Source organism: Hibiscus syriacus, unplaced genomic scaffold, assembly GCF_006381635.1.
Source record: "Hibiscus syriacus cultivar Baekdansim isolate YM2019G1 unplaced genomic scaffold, ASM638163v2 tig00001644_pilon, whole genome shotgun sequence".
Lineage (NCBI taxonomy): Eukaryota > Viridiplantae > Streptophyta > Magnoliopsida > Malvales > Malvaceae > Hibiscus > Hibiscus syriacus.
This window is the reverse complement of record NW_024061878.1, coordinates 5013984-5040086: the sequence shown is the minus strand read 5'-3', so window position 1 is coordinate 5040086 and position 26103 is coordinate 5013984. Positions and strand designations below refer to the sequence as shown.

Below are 26103 nucleotides of genomic sequence, written 5' to 3'. Positions count from 1 at the left end.
CCCCACTACATATATCGAGATATATTCAATAACAGTCTTTATAGTGAAACCAGTTACGAAGCATGTTTAACTGTATCAAAACATACAACAAGATATATTGGGACGACTTTGATCTCAGGTATGAGGATCATACATATAGTCATCACCATGAGCAATGTTATGACTGTTACATAATAATCCAAGACATATGCTCATGATGGGTCATTCCAATACATTATTCTCTAACAATATAATCATGTATCAATTCTGACATCTCTATGTCAATGACAACTCTTTGTCATCAATAATAACATGTTAGTCTTAAGCGTATTATTATTGTCCATGCCCATAATAATACTTGACTATAGATCTTTTAGTAATGTTATTATATGGATTTTATTATCTTTCAGTTTATGTTAAACATAGACATATAACTGAAAATAATATTGGCAATGCCTTTATTCAATAAAATCTGTAAATAAATATATTATTACAATCATCATATGATTGGTCTTTGGGCATACTCTAACAAGTACATCTCGAGTAAATCTTTAGAGGGTATGTATCATTTGTAAACCCTTGTATATTCGAGTCGTAACTTATTTTGGAAACATGGGTTGTGATATTTTGATATATTATTTTGGGAGCTCCTCGATGTAAATTTTTTTATGGTTGGATTATTCGATTTAAATGGTTTTTAAATCATTGTTTGAACGAGTATTTTTAAAAGAAAATTTTTTATTAAGCACTCCTGTGGGTCCGTGTTGCATTCTAATAAGTCGATTGTATGTCAAATTGATTTAGGGTATTATAATTCTAATGGTACCGATACTCGAAGCCCATAATTGCCATTTTTACTTTAAAAATCACCCAAAAATCCTCTTAAATCTCTTATATCATCATTCCTTAAGCCTTTAAACTAAACTTCTTTTATTCAAACCAACTTGTCATCAATTACTACTCTTAAACATACTAAATTCTCACTAAAACACTTACATCTAAGAATCATACCATGTTTTCAACCAAGTTCTTAATTATTTCCAATACTCGTAAACCTTTAATTAGCTCAATGACAAGTCAAATATCTCAACAAAACTTCAAAAACTACTCCATCTCAAAATTTCATTTCAAAACCCATTTTACAAAATCCTTTCAAATTCACTTATCTTGTTGCTATACACCCTATAAACCTTCCTTAAGGATATATAATACCCAAGATTTCATTAACAAAACCAAAAAAATTAAAGAACCCAACAACTCTTAAAAGAACGTACCTTTGATGGAGATATTGGGAAGAGAAAGAAGAAGAGAATATAAGCTTCCAAAACCTTCTTATCCAATAACTCATGTTAAATATCTCTTCTAAAAAGGATTTTTAATTCATTCCATCAAAAATACTTCTTTTACCTCCAAGTATTTCATCTTTGTAAAAAACCCTGAATATAATTTCCAAAATTAATCCTTATACTTTTCAACATAATACAATTTAACTACTAACTTTCATTTCTTAACTTTTTGGTCACCGACCCGATGTTTGGGATGTTACACGTTTCAGTCCAAACTCATGGGTTTTGAGACATTTTTTGGTGAAACAATCACCATATTCGGACTCAAGGGGTCGAGACAAATCGACCCATCCTATTTTGGGACCGAACAACCACCATTTACGGTGGTTAGAATGAAAATGACGTGGTGGCTGGCAAAGAGAAAATGGAGAAGATAGGGAAAAAAGGGTAAATTACACCATGAATCATTTAACTTTATTCTATCTCATATTTTACTCATCAAAACAACATCGTTTTAGAGTATATTTGAATTTTTCAAAACGAAGTCATTTTGATTCCTGTGCCACGTCATAACGCCGTTAAAAGTTAAAAATAGAGTGAGCAAAATGATTTAATCTATCAAGTTCAGTGAGCAAATTAGAAAAATTAAGAAGTTCAATGAGCAAAATATAAGAGAAAGTAAAGTAGAGTAAGGAACCATGTAATTTACCCTATTTCAAAACTAATGATTTAGTTACGAACACTATATATTTATAACAAATCAATTACTCGTCACTCACTGATAACTATTAGTGAAAGTGAAAAAAACGATGATGTCGTGCATTAATCAATTGACTTGGAACTTGGCTTACCGAGTACAATATATGAGCTTGTACATATTATAATCAAATGAAACATGTCATAGCATAACTCGAGATACATCACATGATGCACAAATTTAATAATCTTACACTCTTACCTTATCATTCAATTTACTATCTAATGTTCTAAGTAATCCAAATAGTTTAAATTATGAGAATTATTATAAGAAATGAATAATGATGATACTGAGTTATCCACAAACAAAATTTGTTTTCACTCAAAGTTACTAAATTCATAATTCTTAGGTTTTAGTCCTTAATAATAGAACTTTAAAATTAAACCTAATTTATCCAGAATTATTCTAAACTTAATAACTTGGACACTTAATAAAAGTATCAAAAAACTATTTTCCGATCATCAAAAATATCATGAAAATATCGAAAAATAATATCATTTATATATTGTTTTTTTATAAAAAAATGTAATATAAAGTTTTCATGTGTTTAAGTTTGAGATTCAAGCTTAAGTTGAGCTTGAGTTTGGACTTTAATCGAGTTAAGTCTAATAAAAGAGTCGAGCTTTGACTTTTTAATTTTAACTTTGGATCGAAATAAGAAATAATTTTAAATTTTTTAAATCAAATCAAATTTAACAATACTCGAACTAAATATTTTACAACCCTAACCTCTTCTCCTTGTAAAATGATATTTTCATGGTAATTGATAAGGAAGACAATACTAGTACATTTTTGTAACATCCAAAAAACTAGACTAGTGATTAAAATGTAAGTTTTTGAAACTTGGTGTCTGAATTTGAAAAAAATTGAAAAGTTCAAGGACTTAATTGGAGAATCTTGATGTTAGATTTAGTAGCAAAGTTTGAAAGATGAGAGGGTATAATGGTCTTTTCATAAGAAGATTTTTTATCTTTCCTTTTATGGGATATAACACGTGGAGATGAGAGGAAATGAAAGAAAAGTCTGGAGACTTAGTTTAGTTATCTTCTTCTTCCCGTGACTCGATTGGTAAGGTGAGTTGGTATCAACCTGATTGTTTCTTTCATTTTAAAGTTGGTTTTGATTCTTGGAGCATTAGGAAAGCTTAAGGAAGTTTAAAGAGAATTAGAAACTTAAAGATTTACAAGTTATGAGAGATTAAGTAAAATGAGTTTTTGAGTGAATTATTGAAAAAAAAGGAGTAAATGGATTTTGAAGTTGAATTTGACTTGTAATGAGTTGAAATAAGAAATTCAAAGTGTTAGAAATGAATTTGGAATATGATGATAAATTGGTATGATTATTGAATTCAAGTGTGTATGTGGGATATTGGATATTATGATGAATTAAAGTTATCTAAGTTGATTTGAATAAGTGTAGTTAAGCCTAAAGGGTTAAAACGAGGTTATATTAGAAGATTTAAGTGAGTTTGGTAAAATTTTTAGGTAAAATAAATACGTTTTGGGCATGGGGTATCGGTACTGTTTATCTAGTACTGATACTTCAAAGCCAAATTAGTAGAATTTGAGCTTGGGGTATCGATACTGAAGGAACAGTATCGATACCATAAAATAAAAACCCGAAGAAATCTTTAAGAAGTATTGATACCTAAAAAGTGGTATCAGTACTGGTTAAAGGAGGTATTTATACCAAGTGTCTAGTATCGATACCATTATCAAGTTATAAATACAAAATGTCAAAATGGTATCGGTACCTAGGGGATATCGATACCATAAGAGGGTAGTATCAGTACTATAGTGAGAATACTAATACTATTAAGCTTGAAATGCTAATTTAAGTGGTTCTTTTAGCCTAAGTTATATTGATTGATTATAAGCGATTTGAACTCCGATATTCATATAAATCATATAATTGTGTAGATATCGATCGGAAACAAGTATCTAATGAGTCAACGAGATAAGATCGAGCAAGAAAGAGATAAGTGCATGACTTGGACTAATGAGGCTGAGGTGAGTGTATACTAGTTAGTATATGATGTTTTATGGAAATCAGACTTGCGAAGAGTCTATTTCCTATATTAGGATGCGTGAATTCATGATTATAAGTATGGGTTTAATATGATTATTGTGTATGCATGAGTACTTGAATATGAGTATGTTGGTTATATGTATTGCATATGTTACATTATCTATGTGAAAATATGTTGTGTGATAAACTATGTGAACTAGTATAAATGATCTATAGATTACATGAGAATATGATAAAGTTATATGACATGGACATAAGGGATTATATGAACATATGATATAAGCTACGTGCTAAGGAATTATATGATATATGTGAACATAAGAGAACAAAGTATAAGCTATATGATATGGTATAAGTGATTACACGAGAAATGATATGAGCTCTATGAGTACATGTATATGTGATTAGCTCTGTGACTATGTGAACATATGAAAATATGTCTATGAGAAGATACAAGAACAAGATATAAGCCATGTGACTATGTGAATATGTGACAAACATAAATGATAATGCCCATATTATGTGATATGAGAGCTAGAGGTATAGTTGGCATGCTAAGAGTCGAGGGTTCTACGTGGTCCTTCGGGTCATATATGTAATCCTTTGGAACATATATGCGGTACTTCGGGACACATATTTGGTCCATTGGAATATATATGTAATCCTTAAGGAGAATTCTATGTGGTCCTTCGGGATATTTCTACGTGGTCCTTCGGGATAATTTTACATGACACTTAGTGGAAATTTATACGAGCTATGGTGACAACATTCATGCACAACCTCAATGTACTCATATATCTTTATTTCTCACAAGTGTACCATGGGCAAATAAAAAAGATAACATCAATAAATTTTATGTGATGTTATGTACTTTGCTTTGTGAAATGTATGATATGATGTGCATAAGTGTTAAGGATAAGATCACATGATTAAAGGGATGAATGAAAATAATATTGATAATAATAAGAATGTTAATTATGATAATGATAGTATATATATATATATATATATATATATATATATATATGCAATTGTTATATGAATTCGTATGATATGATGATATGAAGTGATCTATTTATATGATTATATGAAGTGATATAGTATTGTTAAGTATTTAAGTTTCCCTTTATACATTTTAGTATATCTCACTAAGTCATCGACTTAGCGTGTGAGTATTTCACACATAGGTTCCGAGAAGCAATAAGAGGAGCAATGATAGGTAGGTCAGGTCAGCTTCTCCTTTCCAAAGATCATATCAGAAAAGTATATTTGAATAATATGTATTTTGTTATATGGAATATAGTTAGCATGTAATTAAAGATTTGAATTGTATACGCTCTGATCAGTTTTGTAAACCTTTTGATTGGAATTGTATAAATTATGTAGTTTTATTTAATATAAGTTGGAATTTTCATTTGCATGTACAATTATAGGTTTTGAAAAGTCAATGTGACATGTAAGACACGTATCCGGGTTGGATACAAGTTGGGGGTGTTACAATTTTAGAATGACTTAATATAAAAATAAGTGCCTAAACTATACTCAAAATTAATTTGTAGTGCCTAAATAATTTTTTGTTAAAAATAGATGCCTAAAGTTTTCTCTATTACACTTTTAGGTAACTACCGTAAAAAATGTTAAGAGACATGTGACACGTCTAGATTTTTTAAAATATATTTTTTAAAGCTCTAGACGTGACACGTGACACTTAATGATTTTTTAACAGTAGATACCTAAAAATGTATCGGAGAAAACTTTAAATATCTATTTTTAAAGAAAATTTTTTAGACACTAAAACGTTTTTAATACATTCTTTAGTAAGTTATTTTTGTATTAAGCATTTTAGAATTTCGTGGAAAATTTTGAATCCACAGTACCACACTTGTACGTCCATAAATATATAAATAAAATAAAAGGCGACCGATTTTTTCTTGTGGCAGAATTAGGGAAATAATCCAAGCGGGCCCTTTATTTAGCCTAATAGGGCATATTGGATTTTATTTTGGGATCTACAGCGAATGCTACAATGGACATGGAACTCGTCATGCCGGTGTGACGAGTTTCATGGGATATATTTTTTAATGGAACGTGGGACATGGGTCCTATAGCCTGAATGTATTTAATATATATTAAGGGACTTGTCATGCCCGCGTGACGAGTTTTAATAAAAAAATAAATTTTTTTGTAAATTTTAAAAAAATTGTAAAAAATATATAATATTTTAATGAAAATGAAACTCGTTACACTGGGGTGAAGAGTTCCAACGGGGTATAAATTTGAATTTTTAGAGCATTGTTGAATGGGCAATTTTTTTAAAAATTCAATGGAACTCGTCACGCTGGTGTGACGAGTTTCAACGACTATTTTCAATTTGAAAAAACTAGCCTTTTATAGCCATTGGATATAGTAGTATATATAGAGATTTGGGTTGGATTGTTTTTCCACTTGAAATCAAACATCCTATTGAGAGTAAAAACTTTTTTGTTGAAGATTTTGTGTTGAAATTACCTCAAGAGAAGAAATGTTACGTCTTGATGATGTTCATATTTTGTTGGCCAAGTTGACTACTGTTGCGTGTTGTGAGTACTATAAATTATACGCAAATAATGTGCAAGTATACACAATCGCTCAAGTAATATAGTGATGAGTGAGTATCATCTCCATAGGGATTGAGTGAAATTACAAAAGTCTAAGAAAAGCAAAGCACTACTCTATCTATGTATAGTTAGTCTTGATATATATAAATGTCACGGCAAATAAAAAGTGTATGAAAGTGGATGTAGATGAATGGTCTGATGGTGTAGCAAATGGAAATGCAATGGCAAGAAAAGATGTTTAGTGTTGAAAATGGTGTAATGTCGAGGCAATGAAAAATGGTAAAAACAGTAAATAAATAGAAAATAAAATGATGAGTAGATAATCCTCACACGGCAAGCTTTCACTGGAATGAATGGTAGGGATTGATTTAAGGATGCTAAACTTATTTCTCATGCAGACTTATGTTATCTAATCTTTGCTTACTCGACAGGGTTTTCCTAAAGTGTTCCCACTATCTCTAGTCAAAGGAAACTAATAGAATGGAATGCCAAGGTATCTGCTCTCACTCAACAATGTTGACAGACTACATTATTGATAAACTCACCCTTTTTAGTCGTTGAAACCCTATCCTAGTCTCTCTCGAGTACTAAGGGATTAGGATATAGTATTCCTAGGCCGGTTCATAGCCCCTTGAAAATATTATAACCCATTTCTTATGAGGATCTTGTCTTGTGTTTCTCTCGAATACTACAAGTATTTTTAGCTTAGGTTTCTCTTGAACACCTAACCTTCATCTAAGAAATGAACACTCTCATGCCTCTTACAAGCTTAGATGGTGAAACATTCATAAGCAAAGCAAGCAAATAACCAAGATAAACATAAATATACCATTAAAATAAAGTTTAAACAATCATTAAACCAACCACCACCAAATAAGTTAGTTCATGGTGGGGTTCAAAATATCTAAAGAACAAGCCTTAAAATATTTGTTCCAACAACCCAAAAATAAATAGAAAAATATCAACAAAAGGGAAGTAAGAAGAATCCTTCGATGCGTGCCACCGGAGGTCTCCTCGACCACCACGAACCACCTTAGCTCGCTAGCTTCTTTCGGACGCCTAGCTCGCCACTCATTGGAGCTTTTCAATGGAGGAAAACCCAAGGAAGAAGAAAGGAAAATAAAAATAAAAATGAGATTTTTCTGCTCTGCCCTATGCGTGTGTCTTCTTTTCTCTCCAATGAGGTGTCATATATAATAAAAATATCTAGGGGTAATGATGAGGTTGTTGGGTGATGTTGGGTGCAAAATACCTCTCATACCCCTAGAATCACACCATATGCGTGAACCTTATCCTCCAGGTGGAAGTGGTTCTCTGGCTGGCGATTACAACAATCATTTCACGTGCAGCGCCAACTATCCTCGTACAACTGTATCTTTTTGTCGTTTTCTGAGTCGGAAATGCCAAGGCATTTCAATCTGATTCAGCAACGTGTGATGTCGTGACATTATTTCCCAAAGAATCCTTTTGTCTGCTATTCCCTACACACCACAAACAACTATACCTTTCTCTTATACAACACCATTAAGAAATAAAACAACAATACCACCACAAATGCAACTACATGATCCTAAAATAATTAGAATGGACTTTTAAACAAACAATAACTTAAGTGAAAAAGGCCTTAAAAGTAGCATTTTTAGGAAGTTAACATACCCTTAAACTTAAGCTATTGCTTGTCCTCAAGCAATGGATAACAATTACATAAGCAGAATGCCATGGCAACTTTCAACAATAAGACAGTAGGATAAAATTGAATTTCAACCCTCAGAACAATTGGCTTCAACATGCTAGACATATCAAGAAGTCAAGTACTTTCCCTAGGTCAAGATCCTTTGTGGTAGTGTGTGCGCGCGATTGTATCCAATCTATACTTAGAAAATTTAGACAATTTCTACTTAAGTCCCCTAGTTTTTGCCAAGGCATTTACATATTCATTAAGCACATTTTTACTCCCTTTTTTTAACATGATGTTACGAAGGGAGTCAGCTTATCACACCTACTCTCCCACACTCTAGGTGAAAGCGAGCATACCTTCCACCCCCGAGCTAGTTAGGTAGAGTCATCCTATGACTACTTTCATTCACTCATATGCGTGAGGCTGCCATTTATTAAAGAGAGTTCTAGGCAATGCCACGGCAAAGAGGAGTGTCCCTCTACAGCTATGCCTAAGCATTTATTCACAATTTCATATATAAGGGAGTTGTTGTTTATTTTTCTTTTAAGCACAATACTATATTTCAATGCCAAAACTAACTAAAGTTCCTTCATAAAAATTTTCCAAATTTTATAAGTATAGAGAACATAATCGTGTAAAAAATTTTCACAAAGCATCAAGCCCTAGAGTGAGTTCTATCATTCTCAACAGTCATTTACATTCAAATTCTACCCTAACAAATTCATCATCATCGGGTATCCTCAAAACATTTTATCTAACTATCCTATCATTTACTGATGCCATGGCATAATACTATGTTAATGCTATCATGCATATGCTCTACCGAGAACACTACCTCCCCCAAACTTAAGGGAAGCATTGTCCTTAATGCTTAAAGAGAACTAAACTAAATAAAACTAAATGTCATGTAATGAAATGAAAATCAAATAAAAATGAATGCAAGTGAGGTACCTCATGATTTGCGTGGTTGTGTTGCCTTGGAGCTACTAACAACTCCTCATCTGGTGCGCTTGCGTAGTAGTGCTGAGCTAGATTTTGAAGTACTAGAGTAATAATGTGCAATATTCTTGCGTCCAACCGTGGTTTTGGTGCGTCAGCCACTACGTGGTGCAGGAGGAGAATCGGGCAGAGGAATGGGACTGGGTGTTTCTTCAACAGGGACAATAGGTGGATATTCAGGGGTCTCAGAATGGTGCGGATTAAGAGTCTGGTCATCAACTGGAGGATCGACTGCATCTTGTTCGGGATAGGGAGATGCCTCGGCATTGAATGCCGGTAGAATTTCATCCGGAAAGCCAGGGAAATTTCGTTGACCATGGGGAATAATTTCTTGAAACATCGTTTCCACCACAACATCTCTATGCTTCACATATCCAAAGAAATTACAGATGTCATCATGTAAAGCATGCAGGTGAGTCTAAGTGTGCATCACAGCTTCTTCGAGAGCAAGCAACCTTGCCTCGGCATTTGATTGATCGATACCTGCAGATTGCTCATGAGCAGGGTCCTTAGATTTAGGATTTTCAAGTCCCAATAGCAGTGGTAATCTAGCCCTAGCAATGACCGAAATTCAAGGTAAAATTTCATCAAAAGCATTCTCATTAACCTTTTTCTTATGACATAAAGTATTGATTAAATTAGGAAACACTAAAGCACTTGCCTTTTAACCCAAACTCTCATGAACTTGATGAACAATGATTCAACCAACATCAATAGGACGGGATACCATGATCGAGTGTAAAAGCTGTAAACAAGAAAGTGATACTGTCGTATTGTGAGATGTAGGCATAAGTTTGTGTTTAAGGAAATGGTTCCGCACTTGCCTTTTAACCCAAACTCATGAACTTGATGAACAATGATTCAACCAACATCAATAGGACGGGATACCATGATCGAGTGTAAAAGCTGTAAACAAGAAAGTGATACTGTCGTATTGTGAGATGTAGGCATAAGTTTGTGTTTAAGGAAATGGTTCCACAACTTGGCGCGCGGTTGAAGATGCTCACGGTTGACCGAATATCGAATGGTTTGGCGGCCATTCCACTCAGTGTTTGCAAAGCACAAATCCTCCAAAATCTCATCATATGTGGTGCTATCGGCATCATTTTCAAACGTGTCATGTCGGTCCTCCACATCTTGCAAATGAAAATACCTATTAATCACAGAGGGTGTAAACCGAATTTGTTTACCTCGCACAAAAATAGAGTGTTGGTTTGGCTTGGAAATATTTACGTAAAACTCCTTAACCAACGAGGCATTCACCGAACCTGGATGCATTGAAAACTTCTTCCATTTGAGTGGAGTAACAATATCCATCACGTCCGGTCCAAAACCACCGCCGGCTTCCTCGGTAAAGATAAAACCCAACTCAAAGAAGAGTTTTCAGTTCTTGTAATTTTGAAATCGTGCCTTGGCTTCATCGTTCTCGAACTGTTGCAAAATGGAAGCCTCGGTTGCGACCGGTCTTGTACGCACCATTTTTAGTGGTTGTGAAGTAAGAAAAATGAAAAATGAAGAAGCTTTGAGAGTGTTAAAATCTTGAAGAAATTTTGGCTATGGAGAAAATAAGAGAAGAATATGAAGAAATGAGAGAGAAAAAGAAAAAGTTAAAGATGAAAGAGAAAAAATTAATAATGAAAGAGAAGAAAAAGTTAAAAAATGAGAGAGAAAATGGGTGATAGGACGGTTAAAAAAATTTGAGTGGATGGGAGGGTTAATGCGTGTATAGGGAAAGAAAACACCTGCCAAAAGTAATGATGATGATGGGACAAAACTGTGGAGAGAGAAAAGTAAAAATCAGAAATAAATTAAATTAAAAAGAAACAAATCAAAGGAATATCTCCCCCATTTAATGCGCTGTCCTTTCCTCCCTTTGGTAACCGCTCCCTGCACGGTTTGCAGCAGTGTAGTCCGTACGAATAAAATAAAAAATTATCTACAAAATAAAATAAAATAACGAAAAGATGAAATTTTAAATTTTTATTTATGCACAGACACAAATTCAATGCCATGGCATCAAAATTTGGTTCTCAGCTGGGCACTCTTCAACATTGTGCAGGTGCAAAACTGCCTTGTTGTGCGGTGATGGAACTCCATTATAGACTTTGAGACGCTGGCCATTGACTTTAAAGATCATCCCATCTATATTCTTGATGTCAATTGCTCCACGGGGATAGACACGATGCACCTCAAATGGTCCTGACCATTGAGATTTGAGTTTTCCATGAAAGAGTTTAAGTCTGGAGTTATAGAGCAAGAGTTGTTGGCCCACATGAAAATGTTATGGCATCAGTTTCTGGTAATGCCACTTCTTGGTTTTCTCCTTGTATATCCGAGCATTCACATATGCTTCTTCTCTAAACTCTTCCATTTCGTTAAGTTCCAGTAGTCTCTACTCCCCAACTAGTTGAGCATCAAAATTGAATTGCTTGATGGCCCAGTACGCCTTATGTTCAAGTTCAACCGGGAGATGACAAGCTTTTTCATACACCAACTTGAATGGTGACATTCCCAAAGGAGTTTTTAACGCTGTTCTATACGCCCAAATTGCTTCATCCAACTTTGGCGACCAATCCTTACACCTTGGGTTTACCACTTTCTTTAAAATCTGCTTGATCTCTCGATTGGATATCTCAGCTTGGTCATTTGTCTGCGGATGATATGTCGTGGTAATCTTATGTCGAACTCCATATCTCCTCAATGCCTTGGCAATCATCTTGTTATCAAAGTGGGTTCCTTCATCACTTATGATAGCACGGGGTACTCCAAACCGAGTGAAAATATACTTGTGCAAAAACTTGAGCACGGTCTTAGAGTCATTCTTTGATGTTACTATTGCTTCCACCCACTTTGACACATAATCCACAGCAAGCAAAATGTATAGATTTCCTCCAGAAAGTGGGAATGGTCCCATGAAATCGATTCCCCACACATCAAATAGTTTTATTTCTAGAATATTTTTGCAGTGGCATTTCATGTCGTCAGGAGATGTTTCCAGTCTGTTGGCATTGATCACAAGCTTTGTAAAATGCTTGGGCATCTCTAAATAGAGTTGGACAGTAAAAGCCTGATTGTAGGACCTTAGCAATAGTCCTTGCCCCACCAAAATGGCCACATATGGGGCTGAATGACAATGGTACAGAATGTCGCGTTGTTCCTCTTCGGGTACACACGTCTAATGAGCTGATCGACACAATGCTTAAACAAATATGGCTCATCCCAAAAATAATGCCTTGCATCGTGCTTGAACTTCTTTTTAGCTCGACTTTCTAAATCAAAAGGTAAAATTCCACTAACAATAAAATTAACAAGGTCAGCGTACCACGGGATTGTCCTGGCATATAAAATTTTCTCATCTGGAAATTCCTCTTTAATATCTACAATGTCATGGCATTTAGAATTGTTCTTTAGCCTAGATAAGTGATCAGCAACTTGATTTTCAGTCTCTTTTCTATCTACTACCTCTAAGTCGAATTCTCGTAAAAGTAAGATCCACCTGATAAGTCTAGGTTTGGCATCCTTTTTGTTCACTAAATATTTTATAGGTGAATGATCAGTGTGAACAATAACTTTAGTGCCTATTAGGTAAGGTATAAATTTATCAAAAGAAAATACCACAACAAGTAATTATTTCTCAGTGGCAGTGTAGTTCAATTGTGCTTCATTCAAAGTGCGGCTAGAGTAATAAATAACATGAAAAATTTTACCTCGGCGTTGCCCCAAAATAGCTCATACGGCATAATCACTTGCATCACACATCAGCTCAAATGGTGATGTCCAATCAGGAGGAACTACAATGGGTGCCGAGATCAATCTTTGCTTCAGCTCAATGAATGCGCCGAGGCATAATTCTTCAAACACAAAGGGTTGGTTTTGTTGAAGCAATGTGCATAAGGGCTTATAAATCTTGGAGAAGTCTTTGATAAACCTTTTATAGAATCCAACATGTCCAAGAAAACTTCTTATGCCCTTGACCAAAGTTGGTAGTGGCAACTTTTCAATCACTTCAATCTTCGCTTTGTCAACCTCAATACCCTTGTGAGAAATTTTGTGGCCTAATACAATGCCTTCAGTCACTATGAAGTGACATTTTTCCCAATTCAAGACCAACTTAGCCTCCTCGCATCTTTTGAGAACTTTCGCTAAATTGTCGAGGTATCGTTCAAAATCGTCCCCACAACTCAGAAAAGTCATCCATGAAAATCTCCAGAAAACCCTCAACCATGTCTGAAAATATGGCTTGCATACAACGCTGAAATATTGTCGGGGCATTACAGAGTCCAAAAGGCATCCTCCTAAAGGCAAAAGTGTCATAGGGACAAGTAAAAATAGTCTTTTCTTGGTCCTCTGGTGCGATGGAAATTTGATTGTACCCCGAGTACCCATCCAAAAAGTAATAGAATACTTTGCAGGCTAATCGATCCAAAATTTGGTCGATGAAAGGTAGAGGAAAATGGTCATTCTTTGTAGCTTTGTTGAGTTTTCGATAGTCCATGCATATCCTCCATCCGGTAATAGTACGAGTGGGTAATACCTCATTATCCTTATTGGTGACCATCGTCGTGCCTCCTTTCTTCGGAACACATTGGACAGGGCTCACCTATGAGCTATTTGAGATAGGGTAAATCACTCCGCATCAAGCTATTTCAGAATTTATTTCATCACCACTTTCTTCATAACATGGTTGAATCTTCATTGTGGTTCTATTGAATTGTCGCAGCAATCTTCAAGTAGAATCTTGTGCATGCAGATTGTAGGACTAATGCCTTTTAAATCGGCCATAGTCCAACCAATTGCTTTATTATGCTGTATCAAAACACTTAACAAACTTTGCTCTTGATTAGAAGTAAGGTTAGCGGAAATAATCACCGGTAAAGTTTCATCGCTACCTAAGTAAACATATTTAAGATGCCCTGGAAAAATCTTAAGCTCTAGAGTAGGTGCATGCAATAATGAAGGATTAGGAGGAATAAATTCATCAAAATTCAGAGGTTCAAAATTCATACATGATCTATCTTGTAGTAAGCTAGATTGCTCCTTCAAAATTAGAAAGTCGTTGGATTCCACTAAGCTTTCATCATCCACCCAATATTCTTTTTCAGCTAGCTAAATGAAATTGTTCTACCAAAGATGTTCAGTTTCTTCTTCAATTACTATGTTCAATTCAGAAATGCCTTGGCATTCTTCAGTGTCATCAACATACTTGCGAGTTCGAAACACGTTGACAGTAACACACTGATCAGCCACTCTCATGGTGAGTTCACCTTTTTCACAGTCTATCAAGATACGTCCAGTGGCTAGGAAAGGTCTTCCAAGAATAATCAGTGCCTTGGCATCAACTTTGCAGTCTAGAATTAAGAAGTCGACTAGAAACAAAAAATTATCCACCCTTACCATGACATCCTCGACTCTCCCTTCATGTTTAACATGGGATTTGTCGGCAAGTTGTAAAATAACCGAGGTGGGTCTTGCATCTCCCATGCCAAGCTTCAAGAAAATTGATTTCGGCATTAAGTTGACACTTGAACCAAGATCACACAGTGTCTTTCCAAAAAAATTAGCTCCAATAGAACAAGGAATAAGGAAGCTACCCATATTATTTCACTTTGGTGGCAACTTACTTAATGAATAACAAAATTCTGTTGTCGTGGCAACAATCTCTACTTTCCTATTTTTTGGTACAGATTTCCTTCAGAAATTTGGCATACATCGGCATCTTTTCAATAGCTTCCAAGAGAGGTACGTTGATATGGAGTTGATCAGGAATGTCCACGAACTTCTTGAACTGAACTTCATCATTATGCTTCTTCAATCTTTGCGGGAAGGGTGGTGGAGGTCTATCTTCCTTAACTGCAGGAATAGAATTTTCTTTTGCCTTGGCATCAGAATTTGGTGCCTTAGCAGAATAATTAGTAGAACCCTCCTCCTTGTTCTTCTCAGTAATGAGATCATCATGTAATTCAACTTCACCATTATCAGTAGTAGGAGTAGAGTCATCATGTTGTGCCCCACTAGCCTTGACTTATTGATTGATTTTTGTCACACTCCTAAGAGTTAATACGTTGCAATACTCTTTTCCATGCCCTTTAGTGACTTCAGTATCACTTGGCAAACATCATTGCTGACGCTCTTGCAATGCCGTAGCAATTTGACCAACTTGACCTTTCAAAGCTCTCAGAGATGAGCTATGGCTTTGAAGTAAGGCGCCTTGACTTTGAAGTAAACCTCATAGATTCTTAATTGAAGTAGAATAGTCTTGTAGCATTGTCTTCGTAGTAGATATGAACTCTTGAATGGTAGCTTCCAATGAACTTATGCTCGCTGAATTTGAAGCTCCTTTGTTGATATTATGTCATGGCATAGCATTTTGGTAACTTTGAGGCTCATTGTGATTCTACTACCGAGTAAGTTGACTAGCATTGTGGGCTCCTTGATTTCCCCATGAGAAATTTGGATGTTGACGCCATCAAGCATTATAAGTGTTAGAGTAAGGATTGTTGTTGCCTCGATTGAAATTACCTACAAAGTTGATGGACTCATGGTTGGTCGGTCATTCGCTCTCATGATGATTGCCTTGGCATAACAGTCATACCAAGCTAGTTGCTTTCACTTCCATCACCTCAGTGGATTGTTATAAATTTTTCAGCATGTTAGTGATAGCTGAGAGTTGAGCGGACACCGAATCCTTGGTATCTAACTCAAATGCTCCAGGTGCTCTCCTCCCACTCCCAAGTCTTGAGGAAGGAAACTGATAATCATTGTTAGCAATTCTGTCCAAGATAGCAAACGCCTCCGTATGTGATTTATCCAGCAATGTCTCATTTGTCGAGGCATCCAGTAACATCCTCGTGGGTGCATTGACCCCATTATAGAACATAACTACTTGATTCTAATCGTGAAAACCATGATTTGAACATTTTCGAAGAAAACTCTTGTAACGGTCCTAACACTCATACATGGATTCGTCGTCGCCCTGGCGAAAAGGTGCTATATCATTCCTTAGCTGAGTATTCATGTTTGGTGGGTTGTACCTCAATAAGAAATTCTTGCAAAGATCAGCCCATGATTCCATCGAACCAGATGGTATACCACTTCACCAAGCCCTTGCTCAGTCACGCAATGAATACGAAAACAACTTTAATTTCAGAAAATCCTCATGCACTCATTCTTGGCGAAAAGAATTACAAACTTCCTGAAAATTTCGTATATGTTACCTGGCATCTTCAGTTGGCATACCCCCAAACTGCCCGATGGAATTCAATATGTTGAACATGACTGGTTTAAGCTCGAAATGTGCAGCTTGAATTTCAAGTGCCACAATTCCAGGATTCAGATCATCCAGCATCAGATTTAAGTGATCGCGAATAACATACGACCTACCAGTAGGATCAACATTGTCTAATACAGCGACATTCTGATTTCTGTCATCCTGACTAATGCCTTGGTTTCCAATTTGATATATATTTTATCGATCATGTTGAGCACGTCTCATTTGTATAAAGAGTCTTTCAATCTCAGGTTCTATCGGTTTCAAAAGCTCTTCAGAATTTCTTCTAGGCATACACTAACTAAACCTGAAAAATGATAAAACAAAAATATAAAGTAAACTATACCCAAATAAAAATGTAAAAATAAAATACTCTGGCAAAACTATATAACTTCAGGCTACCAATCTCCGGCAACGGCGCCAAAAACTTGTTGTGTGTTGTGAATACTATAAATTATACACAAATAATGTGCAAGTATACATAATCGCTCAAGTAATATAGTGATGAGTGAGTATCGTCTCCACAGAGATTGGGTAAAATTACAAAAGTCTAACCAAAGCAAAGCACTACTCTATCTATGTATAGTTAGTCTTGATATATACAAATGTCACGAAAAATGAAAAGTGTATGAAGGTGGATATAGATGAATGGTTTGATGGTGTAGCAAATGAAAAGTGGCAAGAACAGATGTTTAGTGTTGAAAATGGTGTAATGTTGAGGCAATGAAAAATGGTAAAAATAGTAAATAAATAGCAAATAAAATGATGAGTAGATAATCCTCACATGACAAGCTTCCACTGGAATGAATGGTAGGGATTGATTTAAGGATGCTAAACTAATTTCTCAGGCAGACTTATGTTATTTAATCTTTGCTTACTCGACAAGGTTTTCCTAAAGTTTTCCCACTATATCTAGTCAAAGGAACCTAACAGAATGGAATGCCAAGGCATCTTCTCTCACTCAACGATGTTGACAAACCACACTATTGATAAAATCACCCTTTTTAGTCGTTGAAATCCTATCCTAGTCTCTCTCGAGTACTAAGGGATTAGGATATAGTATTCCTAGGCTAGTTCAAATCCTCTTGAAAATACTATAACCCATTGCTTATGAGGATCTTATCTTGTGTTTCTCTCGAATACTACAAGTACTTTTAGCTTAGGTTTCTCTCGAACACCTAACCTTCATCTAAGAAATTGATACTCTCATGCCTCTTACAGGCTTAGATGGTGAAGCATTCATAAGAAAAACAAGCAAATAACCAAGATAAACATAAATATACCATTAAAATAAAGTTTAAACAACCATTAAACCAACCACCACCAAATAAGTTAGTTCATGGTGGGGTTCAAAATATCCAAAGAACAAGCCTTAAAATATTCGTTCCAACAACCCAAAAATAAATAGAAAAAATAACAGCAAAAGGGAAGTGAGAAGAAGCCTTCGACGAGCGCCATCGGATGTCTCCTCGGCCACCACGAACCACCTTATCTCGCTAGCTCCTCTGGGACGCCTAGCTCGCCACTCCTTGGAGTTTTATCAATGAAGGAAAACCCAAGGAAGAAGAAGGGAAAAGGAAAATAAAAATGAGATTTTTCTGCTCTGCACTATGCGTATGCATGTGTCTTCTTTTCTCTCCAATGAGGTGTCATATATAATAAAAATATCTAGGGGTAATGATGAGGTTGTTGGGTGATGTTGGGTGCAAAATACCCCTCATACCCCTAGAATCACACCATCTACGTGAACCTTATCCTCCAGGTGGCAGTGGTCCTTTGGCAGGCGGTTACAGCAATCATTTCACGTGCAGCGCTAGCTGTCCTCGTACAGTTATATCTTTTTGTCATTTTCTGTGCAAGAAATGCCAAGGCATTTCAATCTACTTCAACAACGTGTGATGATGTGGCATTACTTCCCAAAGAATCCTTTTGTCTGCTATTCACTGCACACCACAAACAACCGTACCTTTCTATCATACAACACCATTAAGAAATAAAACAACAATACCACCACAAATGCAACTACATGATCCTAAAATAATTAGAATGAACTTTTAAACAAACAATAACTTAAGTGAAAAAGGCCTTAAAAGTAGCCTTTTTAGGAATTTAACAACTACGGTAAATTTAATTTGTTTTATTTCATTTTAGTTTTAACAAAATTTTAGTATTAATAATAATTATTTATATAATTGTATTAAATAATTTATTTTCAAATTGTATCAAGAAAAACGAGGCATTCGTCATCGATGAATGACAAATGAAGAGCCACATCAGCGGATTGTGATATATCTTCAACAATCTGAATTATATGAAGCGACGTTTCTTCGTGATTTTAAGGTGATGTCGGCACTGATATCGGCGTTGATTAAGCGGTTGAGGCCCGAAATGCATACGTTTCATTTTCCTTGTAGTGAAGTGATAATGACATTGGAAGATGTTGCATATCAACTTGGCGTTCTGATTAATGGTATGCCATTGGTGCTTCGCAACAATTATGCGCGAGATGCTGTTATTTCTTAATTATTGGGAAAGGAGACTCCAGTCGATGTCATTGATGGGATTCAGATATGAATGATGTGGTTGGAAGGAGAATTTAGAGTAGATGGACAATTAATGGGGCAAGAGGTGATATATGCAGCTCGAGCATAACTTATGGCATTGATTGGAGGGATCTTGCTACCGGATAAACCGGGCAAGTTTGGTGCACACCCAATATCTTCCAGTATTGGAGGATTTCGTTGTACGTCACCAATATAGTTGGAGTTCTATAATTTTAGCTTTTTGTATCGTGAACTTTGCAATGCGACCATAGTGGTTAAAGGACAAAAAGAGGATGTAGCAGGTTGTTTAGTTTTGCTTCAATCATGGGCATGGTATCGTCTCCTGTTTTTTACGCCTATTACATCCGCTCCTATGGGGTTTCCTCTCGTCGCAAGGTAAATTTCTATATTTAAAGTTTTGATATTTTATAATATATATTTAAATATTTTGAAAATGATAATAAATAATGTAATGTTTTAGATGGTGACACCGAATAACAGATACAAAGTATAAGGAAGATTGATCGAGGAAGCATGCTATATTCATACAACGACAAAATAGACATTTACATTTTCCTAATCGTTCTGAGGTACAACCCAAATATTTTGATTTCATAGTTTCTCCCTACCTCTAAAATTATGAAGCAAATGGGAAACCATACTTGACAACGCCGGAGGGTCGATCCGAGTAGGAGGAAATTAAGGCAAAATATGCAAAAAAAATCATCATCTTCATCAACATCTTCATCTTATGCTTTCACCAATTATTATCCATCTCAAGAAAGTTATGGTGGTTATGCTCCATATCAACCATCGATGGAGAGTCGAGCGGTATGGGTAGGAAGTTCGCGGGATCAAGTTCTACCTTCATAATAATTTTCCTTAGAACTGGCATAAAGAGGTCAATGGGATCTTGTTGTTCAATACGGTCAATCTTGTGGCAATTTCAGTGTGCAATTTGAGTCGATGACGCCAATGATGGTGTCAAATATGTTGAATACTCCATCGTTTTCACCCGAAGATGTAAATCAAAGTGGTGGAGTAATGTTGAGTACATCTGAACCAGAAGAAGAAGAAAATGACGAAGATGGACTACCACGACGAAATCGATGAGCACCACGTCATTACTATTCTACCACTCCTCAACATTGGCAAGAATTGCACAAGTATAAGTAATAAATTTGTTTATTTAAGTTTTTGTAATCGACATTTAATTATATAAAAAATTCATATCAATAATATATATGTGTTCACCCTTAAAAATGTTTAAAATTTGTCATTATTATTTAGTGTAGTTTATAAAATTTAAAGATAACTCACACCTAATTTTCAATATTTTATGTTTTTAAAATTTTTAAAAATTTTGAAAAAAAAATATTACATGGAAATCGTCACGCCGGTGTGATGAGTTCCAACAGGTATAAATTTAAATTTGAGGTTTTGGATCATTGGGTTAACCGTTGTTGAATGGTCAATTTTTTTAATTCAATGGAACTCGTCACGCTGGTGTGACGAGTTCCAACGGCTACTTTGGTGGTTTTAGTATAAATAGGGGTTTAGGGTGAAGGTTGTATGAGAAGTGAGAAAAAATTGAGAATATCAAATAATGTAGTCGTGTCAAAATTTGGGAATGATTTGGCTAATAGTGTTAATGGGTTTGACAACATTGACTCAGAGATCAACGATTCAGATTCAAGCTCTTCTTCAGATGAAGAGTGGGAAAAAGAGGCAAAAAAGTACATAGTTGAAGATCATAAGAAGAAAAAAAAAGAAAATGAAAAAGGAGAAGAAGACGTATGAAGATTTACCGAAGCGGCGTAGCAAACGACTTGTTGAGATGGAAGAAACAATTAAAAATTTTAGTATAGAAATTGAGAAGAAGAAGACGAAAAAAGACAAATACGAATGTGTCTTAATCTGACGTAGTGAACGAATTGTAGAGAGATCTAAAAAAATAGAAAATGACATATGTACAAATATTGATTTGTATGGTTTTAGTTTATGTATGAAGTTGTCTTGTTAAGTAATTATTGGATGAAGTAAACTTATTTAGCAATAGTTTGCAATTATATAAGATTTGAATTGAAAATTTGAAGTAATGATATTCAACTAAAAAACCCAAAAACATAGTGGAAAAATAAAAACCTAGTTAAAAGAGTAAAAGTAAAAAAATAACATAATATTTTTTAACGCTTGAGATCATGCAAACCATATCTTGAGTGACAACATGGGAATGCAAATTGGAGAGAAAGAAATTCCAAGTTTCCTCCGATTAATTTTTAACAACGGCGAAGGCAATGGGGAAAATATTTTTGTCTCCATCTTGTGCAACAACTATCATTAAGACGTGTCTATAGAGCCCATACAGAAAAGTCCCATCGACTTGAATCATTTGTTTGCAAAATCTAAACCATTCAATAGCTGACTTAAAGGCCCATAACAAGCCACCAAAAATTCTCATCCCAAGGATAATGTCTCCCTAAAGCGTGACTACAAGAAGAGTATATTACCTATGTCACACCTCGATTTAGAGGGTCAAATGATTGGTTTTCAAAATTTTTGGACAGATTTAGAAAATGATAAGAATTCAGGGACCTAGTCTTGAATTTACCATTTTTCCTGGATAGAGAAAAATAAACCCCCTTCCCCGGTAAAATCCCTAAAACCTAATTTTCCCCAATTAAGCAACCTCTTTGCCAGCTCGATTCCCCGCCGTCCGACTGCCCTAGTCTGCTTCACTACCCCCATTCGACTCCCCACCAGCCGACGACCAAAGCCCGCACTTTATCACGCCATGAAATGCCTCCCTCTGCTGTGTATCGAAACTCGAATTCTCAATCGAAAAAATCCACTCAGTCGTTCGGTTTTTTTGTGATTTCCAGTCACACTAACGGTTCATTCGCCTCACTGCCACCCTAGAAAGATTCCTTAGCTCCGTGCGATCAAAACCCGACCGGTGGGTCACGTCAATGCCGTTGTTTTCCCTCCGTCATCGGCATGGGTAAGTGTTTCGACACTTTTCTTAATTTTCAGTGGATTCTTGGTTGATGTTTGTTAAATTTTTTATTGCAATTTGTGTTTGGAAAGAGCTGGAGGAATCAGCCGGCTACCCGGATCTCTCTCGCTGTCGCATGCGCCTCCACGTACCGGTGGTGTGCGTGGGGTTGGTCTTAGCCTGGAGAAATTTCCAGAACCGGGTTTGGTTGACCCGACCTATCTGACCCGACCCACTTTCCCTACTCGCTTGACCCAACCGAGTCAACCCATACTGAGTCAACTCATTGACTTTGACCGAGTCAACCCATTGACCGTTGACTTTGACTGAGTCAACCCGTTGATTGTTGACTTTGACCAAGAAGTCAACTTTTTCAAAAAGGTCATATTTTATGTTTTTCAACGTCATGAGTCCTAATCCGAAATTTGTTTTTCCAAATTCACATCCGATAAGTCATTTTTTAGAGATTTACCTTCGGATTCAATATGGTTTTTAAATTATGTCCAGTTTCTAACGTCAATTTGGTTGCTTTGTATCCGAGGAATTATTGGACGTTGAATTCAAGTTCGAGAGTGATCGAATGGAGTTTAAAGGATCGATCGTTATGGCATAGAAATAGAGGTAATACTCTACTACCTTTTGCATGCTTTTTGGAACACATTGGTAATTGGTAAATGCATGAATGGAAATAATTGGTCCATTAAGGTAGTTAACTATCTTTGGACTCAGACGGAAATTGGATTAAGGACGGAACATTGTATAAGATTCTAATGGCTTGAAAAATAAATTGGTAGACTGATCGGAAACCAATCTCAGTTCAATGAATAAATTAGTAAATCAATCAATCTTCGATCGCGTAAATTCTAATTAATCTCATTAAAGATTAAATGATGGAAATATTTGGATAAGAAATTACCAATAATAGTGCTATGGGGTAAAATTAAAAAAAAAACGCCCTTGTACTGAAAATGATCCAGATATCCCTTAATGGTGAAAATAACCTCAAGTGGTCAAATGAACAAAATACTCTAAACTCTAAAGAAACTAGAATACTTATCCAAAGTAATTCCACTGACATAATTGGATGAAATGACAATAATACCCTTAAAGTGCCCGTCCGAGCCCTGTAATAGCTAATACCTCAGCTCTGAAATGAACAGATCAACCTCTTATACCAATATGATTATATTATATGATCAAATTAAACAGAATGGAAGTCCAGTATGTATTCGAATTTCGGAAACGATAGAATTACTCTGGAAAACTCTTAAGTGACCGAGGTAGACTTGACTACTAATGACCTGAGTAATCTTCAATAACTATGTGAGTAGCTTGGATAAGTTTGGAAACACTTATGAGTTTACATGTTGTATCGTCTCTATGGGTTATGAACCACGAATTGAGTACGTTGACATTTTCTGATATTGTTGCAACATAGAAATGAAATAAAGACCATTGGTATATCTATTCGTTTTTTTAAGATCTATCTAGCGATGATTCTGAAGATGATCTATGGACAAGAATTGTTGGTATTAAATAGTGAATACCCTGGAAGGGCAACAAATTAACTGATCGACATGCATTAGTCCTGGGAGTTATTCAGCTCGAGTTACTCGATATTCCGATAGATCAACACAAATCGTAAATTTTGTTCTGAATCTTCGTTTCTCCCTTATCAGTTCAAATTACTTGAATCCTCCAGGAATTTAATGCCCAAAATACTTTTGATTTTCCTAAATAATGGAATCACTCTGGTCATACCTGAAAACACAAGTAACTCAGATGCAAAGGATTCTGAATACATTTCTGATTATTTAGTGCCTTCGAAAAATATCCCAAAACTATATAAGCCTGATAAATCACATTCTTAATAGCTGATGATCCCATAAGCTGATGAACTCTTTCAATAGTTATTTTAAGTTCTGGCATTATATTGGTATACTGAAGATTCGTGTTTCTCTGCCTGATAAGATTATCCAATATCTCCGAATAATATCTTGAACCTCTAGTGTGTTCCCTGATCACATGGATGTTTTATCTAATTTCTATTCTGATCTCTACTTTGATTTTTGATATCTCTGTTTACTGACTAAAAATATGTTATTTTGGGTACTCTAGGATATGGTATGAAGACTCTGGCAGGTTCAGTTGTTGCACATAATTCCTTGTATAGGTTCTGCACTGACTGGTAATTCCTATTTTTGGCAGGTTCAATTGCTGTTGGTAATTCCTTTTATAGGTTCAGCACTGACTGGTAATTCCTTATGGACCTAAGGCGACCTTTGGGTAGGCTCTGAGGCTCCGAGAATCTTTCTTGGGTAGGCTCTCAGGCCCCAAGGTGCCCCCTTAGGTTATGCAGTTCTGGGGAACTGTATATGACGTTCGGTTGGAGGGACTACTATGGTTTTGAAAACAACATATATGTCCCGAATGATCACTCCTTAAGGACCACATACATATTCCAATGGACCAAATAGGTGTATCGAAGTACCGCATATATGTTCCAAAGGATTACATATATGTCCCGAAGGACCACGTAGAACCATCGACTCTTGGCATGCCAACTATACCTCTAGCTCTCATTTCATATAACATGGGCATTATCATTTATGTTCATCATTTATTCACATATTCATATAATCACACAAATCATCACATACTTATACCCTTGTACTTGTAATCTCATATCTTCTTTTCACATGTGTATCGAAGTACCGCATATATGTTCCAAATGATTACATATATGTCCCGAAGGACCACGTAGAACCATCGACTCTTGGCATGCCAACTATACCTCTAGCTCTCATTTCATATAACATGGGCATTATCATTTATGTTCATCACATATTCATATAATCACACAAATCATCACATACTTATACCCTTGTACTTGTAATCTCATATCTTCTTTTCACATAGATCATGTAACATTCTCATGTAGCCCCATAGCCCATTGTCTTATAAATATCATATCACCTAGCTTATATCATATAACATATACTTTGTTCTCTTATGATCACATATTCATATAACTTTATCACATAGATCATACTCTTTCACATATAGTCTCATAATTCATTATCATATGGTTATTATCATCATCACATAGTATATATTCACACAGATCATATAACATATACAATAACATATCATATGCACTCATATCAAACACATGCTTATATTCACGAATTCATGCATTCTAATATAGGAAATAGACTCGTCGCAAGTCTTATTTCTATTAAACATCATAAACCAACTAATATGCACTCACCTGGCCTCACTAGTCAATACCGATCTCTTATTTCTTTCTCGATGATTATTACATGGTTAACTTGTCCGGACTTTGCTCTCGATCGTTATCTACACAATCATACATTTGATAATCATATCAGAATTCTAAGTATGATAGTTCGATCCTTAATAACTCAATTCTAAAAGAAAAGCTTAATACATTTTTTCCCTTTAAATAGTATCGGTACCCTATGTATGGTATTGATACTTCCCTAGCTGTGGTATTGATACCAAGACTGAGTATTGATACCCATTTTCGATTATGTGATCCTTATTTCTAAAATGGTACCGATACTGGCCAAATGGTATCTGTACCCTTAGTATCGATACCCCTTGAATGACTTGTCAAATTTTAGCTTTTGGTATCGATACTTATTCATATAGTATCAATACCCTCTCTCAAATTTGACCCTTTTACTCTTTGAAATATCGGTACTGGATGAACAGTATCGATACCCTATGCCCATAATTTATCTTTTTAGCTTGAAAATTCACCAATACTTACATATACCTTCCATTTTTAACTCATTTCATGATACTAAACTTAACTCAACTTACTTAACCTATCTTATATTCATATAACACATCCTCATCTTCAATATTTCATCCTAATTCTTAAAATCAAGAATCCTACAAGTTTTCCAACATACTCCAAATTCAATTCTAACACTTCATACTTCTTA

General features: G+C 35.3%; 1 pseudogene; it reads right to left on the bottom strand.

The window, feature by feature from the left end:
- The window catches only part of LOC120128867, a 32213-nt pseudogene extending 6110 nt beyond the window's left edge, over positions 1–26103 (bottom strand).